Raw genomic sequence first — 8,194 nt, forward strand, 5'->3', positions numbered from 1 at the left:
TAGGAGTCAGAAAAGGGCTTAAAAGATGAATCTGATGTTTTGGTTCGTGAAAAATGATAATTTACCCTAAAGTCCCTTTGTCCTGCACAAAAACAACACATTACTCATACCTGTTTAAGATAGGCAAAAATACATTGAAAAATATCCTTTCACGGTGAAAAATAAACAAACTTAGCATTCATTTATCCAAAAAACCTATAAAAAGACTTTTTACCATGTCATTTTTACCATTTTACTGTTGAAGGAGAGAAAAGGGCTTTTGACAAGAAACTTCCCGTGGACTTTGCGGAGAATCCGACCGTCGGAATCGAGCGCCGTCTCTTTCAGGTATTTCACAACATCCTCCTCTTTGTTTTCATCCATTTAGAATTTCATTTTAAGCCCTAGTTTGATTTTTTAGGGGCTTTGGGGTTTCAAGATGCGCTTTTCGAGGTACGCAGGTGCCCCATGGGTGACCTGCGTACCCCGACATTTTCTCCATTGGGAAAATGGTCAGGGTACGCAGCCCACCTTCAGAACAGCTACGTACCCACACTCTGTTTTCTGAACGCGGGGTTCGTACTCCGTGCAAAGCAATTTTCAAAACCCCAAACTCAAAACCTAACCATCAATTCTTGATTTAATGAATTCTAATGAATGTTTTATGGTGTATAGATTGCCCACCATGCTTGATTGGCGCGAAAGAGAACACGAAGATGTCGATTTGGCCGCAATAGATCATCCACCTTCCATTGATGCTTTGAAGGCATGCGGTCTCTACAAATACTGGGTCATACCTGGCATGAGGGCCTAGGTGCGATTCTTAGAATGGCTGGTTGAAAGGTGGAACGTTCAGGATCAATGTTTTTACATCGGAGGGCACCAGCTCGAGATAGAGCCCTTGGACATATATTTTCTCACTGGTTTGCCTAATAGGGGCGAGCAACTGACTCTGTCCGGGACTAGACTGGGTGGCAAATCCCTTGCTAGTCTCCGGCTAGAGTGGTGCAATAATCAGCACCAGGAGAAAGGGATAGAAATCAAATACATATCCCTGCCTGAACTTATGGTAATTGCCTTTACAGTTACCAGACTTTGCGGCGTAGTCGCTTTGCATATTGCCACCGGGTCCCAGATGCGGATGGCAATTGATTGCTACCGAGGCACCATTTTCAACTGGTGCGATGCTGTGTTGGCCAATATGAAGGGCCAACTGACTAGGGCAAAGAATGGGCAATTAAAGACCTTTGGATATGGGCCTCTAGTTGTAAGCTTTGCCCTAGAGAGGGTTCCGATGTTGATCCCACAACATCTCACTGTTGCAGTTGGGCCTCCTCGGGAGCCAAAGTTGATGCGATGGGTTGCGGTGATGGCCCGGCATCCTGATGAGGGAGCGGGAGTTGTCCGATTTCCTGCGGGTTATTTTCACTGGTTGGAGAACCAGATCTTTGTGATTCAGGATTTTCCTTATGTCGGAGTGGATTTTCGCGGTGATCCAGGCATGGTTCTTCCACAGGGAGAACAATGGGACGACAGAGGTACTTCATTTTCACAAGTTTTTAAATTATCTATATTTTTTGTTTTTATATCATCTCAAAATTGACAGTGACAATTTTCAAAATGCAGATGTAGGTCCACAGCGTCCGGCCAATCTCCGGCCATTCGAGAGAAGAGTACCAGTTGCACCAGCACCGACCCCACAGGATGCGGCCGCAGAGACCTTAGCCGAGTTGGAATAGGACCTAGAGCGTCTTACGACGGACATACCAGAGACGACTATAGACGATATTCCTATCCGACTTCAGCGCTATGTGGTCGCAGTCCCAGGACCTTTCAGGAGGTTCCTGTGTAGGGTAGCGCGGGCAGTGGTCTCGTATAGAGAGCACCACCAGTGATTGGCTAGTCACTTTTTGTAGACACATGTGACATTTTAGTTTTTTGTACTTATCATTTTTGCCGATCATAAGGTGTTTTTCAACCTATGATCGAAGACGATGTATATTTTGACACACTCCTATCTATATATATATCATTATTACCGGCTTATCTTGTTAAACATGTATGATGAAATGTTTTTAAATTTACATGTATGATTATCGCAAATGTCTGTCTAACATTCGAGAAGCAATTGCATCTACTAATGTATTTAATGACCTTGGAATATGCTGATATTCAATGTAATCAAATTCACATTCCATGAGGCGCACTCTCAAAAATAACCTTAATAACACTGGATTTCTAATGGCATATACTCTATTAAGCTGTAATACAACAAGTTCAGAATCTAACCTCACTATCAAACTCCGAATCCCAAACGAAATAGATTCAGATAATAACTCAATCACTGCACTGTATTCTGCAATGTTGTTTGTTGTTTGACCGAGGCTCACCCCATGCATAGAAACTAACTCGTCAGAGGGCGAATAGATAACCCAAGCTGCGGAAGAGATATTCCGTGTACTACGACAAGCACCATCAGCGAATCCAATGTACGTTTGGAGAGGCGTTGACATCTGCAATATCAAGAGTAAAACCAAGATAAGCCAGAATAACGACGAAAACACACTTTCTAAGCTAAGCACACTGTCTAAACTAATAAACACACCAGCTAGAAAGAAAAATTAACCTAACTAACCTAACTAAAATCTCCACACCCATCATTTAAGCATAATACCTCTTTAGGTAAAGTCCATTTCTAGGCTTACCCAAGGAGTCCCCATCAAAATCTACCAGCTCATAGGCCCCTTTTGCTAGCTTTCGCTTGACAATGTAGGGCCCATGCCACATAGGAACGAATTTGCCAGCACCTAATTTATCATTAGCTTGATCATATAATAGCACTAGGTCTCCTTCCGAAAAATTATGAGGGGTCATGTTGCGATCATACTGAGCTTTCATTCTTTTTGCGTGAGTCTCGATTGCTAATGCAGCGTCACGTCGAGTCTCATCTAATTGTGCTAAGTATAATAGACGTTTCTCCTCTTCGGAAGTAGCTGGAAGTAATTCGACAGCCATTTGAAGTGATGGGATTTCGCATTCAATAGGCAGCACAGCTTCCAAACCATAAACTAGTTGGAAAGGAGTGAACCCTGTTGATGTTTTCACTGAGGTTCGGTACGCCCAAAGCGCTGAAAATAACAAGTTCTGCCAATTCGACCGATGAATACCAATGATTCGTCGGATCATGATAACTAGAACTTTGTTGATGGACTCAACCAAACCGTTTGCTTGGGGATAATAAGGAGTAGAACTATCATGACGTAAACCAAGCTGGCCTGTAAGTTCTGTCATCATAATGTTTCGAAAATGGAGCCCATGGTCAGTGATTATCGCTTGTGGGACACCAAACCTAGCAATAATGTGATTGAATACGAAAATTGTAGCTGTCTTGCTGTCAGCCTCGAATGTAGGCATCGCCTCGGCCCACTTAGTAAAATAATCAACCGCAAGGATGATATACGCATGCCCCCCGGCCGAGTGAGGGTTACATGTAATAAAGTCGATACCCCATTTGGCAAAAGGACCAACGACAATTATAGGGTGGAGAGGAGCTGGTGGTGCGCGCATCTTGCGATCAAACACTTGACAGTTGTGGCATTTTCGGACCGCAATGATACAATCTTTAAACATGGACGGCCAGAAGTAGCCAGCACGCAACACCTTCTGAGCTATGGCATACCCAGACATATGACCGCCACACGCTCCAGAATGACAGTCATTCATAACCCTTTCTGCCTCTTCGTGAGTTAAGCAACGACGAAAAACCAAGTTCGCCCCACGACGATAAAGAGTATCTCCAATAATTTTGTATTGTTGGGACTGAAATCGAATTTTTCGACGTTCCGACTTGGAAGTTTCGGGCCGAAAGGATTGGGTTTGGAGATAGACGATTATAGCCCCATACCACGGATCTAAAGTGCTGATGAGAAACAAAGATTCGTCTGCAATGGGTTCCTCTGCCACAGTTTCCGTGTCAGCACGCGGGAAGTCACACATCAACTCTGCAAAAACTAAAGATTTCTTAGACTTAGATTTTTCAAACTCTAAGTCGAACTCTTACAGGATAACGACCCATTTAGAGTACTTGCCCCCTAGCAATTGTTTAGTCAAAATGTAGATCATAGGGTTGCAATCCGAAATGACTGTAGTTTTACGGAGAAGAATGTAATGACGAAAACGTTGGACAGCCTGAACGACTGCCAGGGCCAATTTCTCCACATGCGAATATTTTAGCTCAATGGGATTCAACGTCCGACTAAGATAATATATCACATGTTCCGTTCCGACTTCATCTTCCTGAACTAACACCATTCCAATAGTGGAATGAGAGGCGGCGAGGTACAAAAAGTAATCGTGGTTGTAGTTGGGAGGATGCAACAACGGTGCATGGGTCAACGCGTGTTTAAGTGCATCGAAAGATTGCTGAGCTATCTCATCCCAAGAGAATTGAGCGCTCTGTTTCAACAATCGCATGAAACCTTTTGTGACCTCGGCGTAGTTAGGAATGAATCGGCGTAAAAAGTTTGCTTTCCCCTGCAAACTTTGGAGTTGGCAAAGACTCGAAGGAGGAGGCAATTTGATGATAGCTTCTACCTTCGAGGGATCAACGCGAATGCCGGCTTTTGAAACTACAAATCCCAGCAATCGTCCCACTTCTATACAGAAAACACATTTGTGTGGGTTCAAACGTATACGATAATGCCTACACCTCATGAAGATTGCTCGTAAATGGACAAGGTGATTAGCTCGATGTAAAGAATGAGCAGGAAAATCATCGAGATATGGTTGCACAATGTGTTTGATGTCATGAAACGCATAAGACATTGCCCTTTGAAAAGTGGCTCCGGCATTCTTAAGTCCAAAAGGTAGTTTGCAATAAGAAAATGTCCCCCATGGACAAATGAAAGCCGTTTTTGGTTGATCGGCAAGTAGAATATTGATTTGATTGTAACCGGAAAAACCATCCATAAAGGAAAATATTTCGCTGCTAGCACAATCATCAATTATTTGATCGATATAGGGCGTGGGATAGTTGTCTTTTGGACAAGCACGATTAATATCCCTATAATCGATGCATATTCTTATTGTTCCTTGTTTCTTGTTAACCAGAACAATATTCGATACCCAATCCGTTAACGGGATCGGATAAATGAAACCTGCTTTCAACAGCTTCTCAACTTCTGCTTTAATCGCAGCCGCTTTTCGAGGGTGTATCAGACGTTGCCGAACGGGTTTAGCATCCGGGTAAGTCTTGATCTCATGAACAACAATGGAGGGATCAATTGCTGGCATTTCCTCATAGGACCAGGCAAACACGTCACGGAATTCTTGAAATAGGGCCTTATATGTTTGAATTTCGTCATCTGTACACGAGGCGCCTATATGAATGTTCTCAAAAATTCCAGTTTTGACTGAAATGTCAATGGCAATAGTTTGAGAAATGTTTCCCAAATTCAACTCTGAATCAGGATGTTTCATGGGATTCTAAGTGTCCTTGACATATTTAGCCGTAAAGATTGATGAAAAATCATTTTCAAAGTCATCACCCTCAGGTAAAAACGAAGATCTATGATGGAGATCTTCCCATGGTAGATCATCTACACATAGGATTTTGCGAAGTTGCTCGTCAGATGACACGACTTCGGGAAACGTTATCCGTTCTGAGGTTGATGTGAAAAGTGATTCCTCACCGACCACATTCATTTGGTCGATTTGGGTTGAACGAGAGTCGGTAAAAGACTGCACGGCTTCATAAGCAATTTCATATGGACTCAAAGGCATAGCATCACCGAATGAGTCTATCTCAGATTCAGATGGGACAATCCAAGGATCATCGTAAATAATAGTATCTGACGTAATCATATGAATGAATGCGAATGAAGGGTCTGCGTTGATTGGAGGAAAAGGAAAAGTTCCCAGTAAACCGGAATCTTTAACTAATCCTACGCCAACATCCTTATAAGGGATAGTCATTTTACCAACATGCTGGATACTCTCTGAAGAGGCTGGGTCGGATGAAAAGAAAGTCAGCTGGTCTATTGTCACGATCTTGCCATTATGTGGAAACTTTATAACTCTGAAGACCGATGAGACGACCGCTGTCATAGCGTAAGACCAACTTCGACCCAAGAGAAGGTTGTAGTCTAGAGGGGCATCAACCACCTCCACATCTAGACTAACGGTTTTTCCTTCAACCCCTATAGGCAAATCCTGTAAAATGCCAAACGGATGGAACCCACGGCCATCAAAGGCCTTAAGAATTGTCGGGGATTGGTTCAGTGAAGGAGAACCAAGCGATCTCCAACACTGAATCAACATAATACACGTGGAAGCTCCCTCATCAATTACAGTCCGATGAATAGGCCTGTTTTTGACTATCACTGGAATCTGGAAAGCCATTTGATGAGGGAGACGCGGTGTACTATTTTCTAGATCAAAGATTATCAGGTTCGGGTCCTGAACATCAACAGCTCCTATAGCCGACAAAAGTAATTTTCGTTGTGCTGGGCATGATTGCAGCACTTCTAAAGCCGACATTGCTGAGGGTGAAACAGCTAAATCCTCAACAATGTTGTAATTCTGGGCTGCTCTCGCATGTGGATTGAAAGCAGACCTTCGAAGTACACCCTTGGCGGGCAGTTTGATTACTAAGTCAGGGTTAGGTTTCTCGATCTGTAGTGGATCGGAACCGGGAGCTGAGGTTGATGGATTTGATTGAGAAGATTCTGCTTCTTTCGATCCATCAACAGGACTTTTACTACCATAATCATGTGATCGAGTCGCAATCCGTACATGAGACATCATCAATATGGGTTCTTCACTGGCACTCGAGGAAGAACCTATCATCTTACTCTCCTGCTTTGGAAATGGATCTTTCAAAACAGTAGGAGTTGGGGAACCCTTGACGATTTTCATAACCTCGGCCCGATGAGGGCAATCTCTTGTAAAATGATCCTCTTCACAAATAAGACAAGGATATCAAGGTTTGTGCTTTTCGTCATTGGTTTCCGACTTTTCTTTTTTCTCCTTTGGAGCCTTGTCTGCTTTATCCTTCTTCTTGCCTTTCTTTTTCCCACCGTTTTTTGATTTAGCCGTAGATGACTCTACAGCGTGAATATCAGCGGAAATTTCAGGAGAAGATTCTCCTGTCGGGGAGTCTGTAAGGTTATAATGGGCGAAGAATTCTTTGAAGACTTCTTCTTGCTTTTAGTATTTACCGTACCAATCATGCCATCAGCAGCATGAGACCCCGAAGGAGCAACAACAATCTGATTTGACTTTGGAAGATCTGGGATCTTTTCGTGTAACGTACCCGACTGAGTATAAACTAAGTCAAGGTACTGCGCTTGAGCAATTACTTGCTCTTCAGTAACTACTCCGGCCTTAGCTACGTCTTCAGTAATCTTCGGTAATAATGATTTAACAAACCATTCAGCTAAGATTTGGTCCGGGATAAAAACTTTCACTAATCGCCTTCGACGTCTCCATTCATGAATATGATCGGAAATATAAGTGGACGTTGACTGTTTTAATGAAGTTAATAACTCGGTGCCATTATCATACCTGACCGGCAACTGAAAATGTGTTAAGAACGAGGTAGCTAACTGACTAAAATTATAAAAAGAGGCCCGTGGTAACTCAATGTACCACTTGGCCGTGAGACCAATGAGTGTACGCTGAAAAAGACGTAAACGGATCGAATCATCCGAGATAGAATTTGAAGCACACCAGAGGTGGTAAGTCATCACGTGATTTGATGGATCCTCTCCAGACTTACCTTCGAACTTGGGTATGTCACTGGGCAACTTATTTGGCATTGGCGTCCAGAACGGAAGATAATTTATTGGATCGTTCGTTAGGTGCGTCAAGTCTGGTAAATCCAAAGTTGCGATAAACAGCAATTGCCGATTAGGATCCCTAAAACTCCGGGTCACAAGACCAGTCCCAGGAGGAGGATATCCAGGATAACTTGGAACAGGAATCGCATTCGGGATATTGTATCCTCCCGGAAAACCAGGATTAACCGGACCGTACTGGGGTTGCTGTGGTTGTTGATAAGTGTACCCAGGATACGGTTGATACTGGTAAACCGGTTGTTGGACAGCAGGCCCGTATTGGTACTGTCCCTAGTACGGTTGATAAACAAATTGTGGTTGACTAGTGACAACCGTACTTAAACCAGGCTGCCCCACAGGCATCTGAACCGTAGTTTGAA

Source organism: Pinus tabuliformis, chromosome 4_2, assembly GCF_031772625.1.
Source record: "Pinus tabuliformis cultivar Carrire ecotype Pingquan chromosome 4_2, CPIR1, whole genome shotgun sequence".
Taxonomy (NCBI): Eukaryota; Viridiplantae; Streptophyta; class Pinopsida; order Pinales; family Pinaceae; genus Pinus; species Pinus tabuliformis.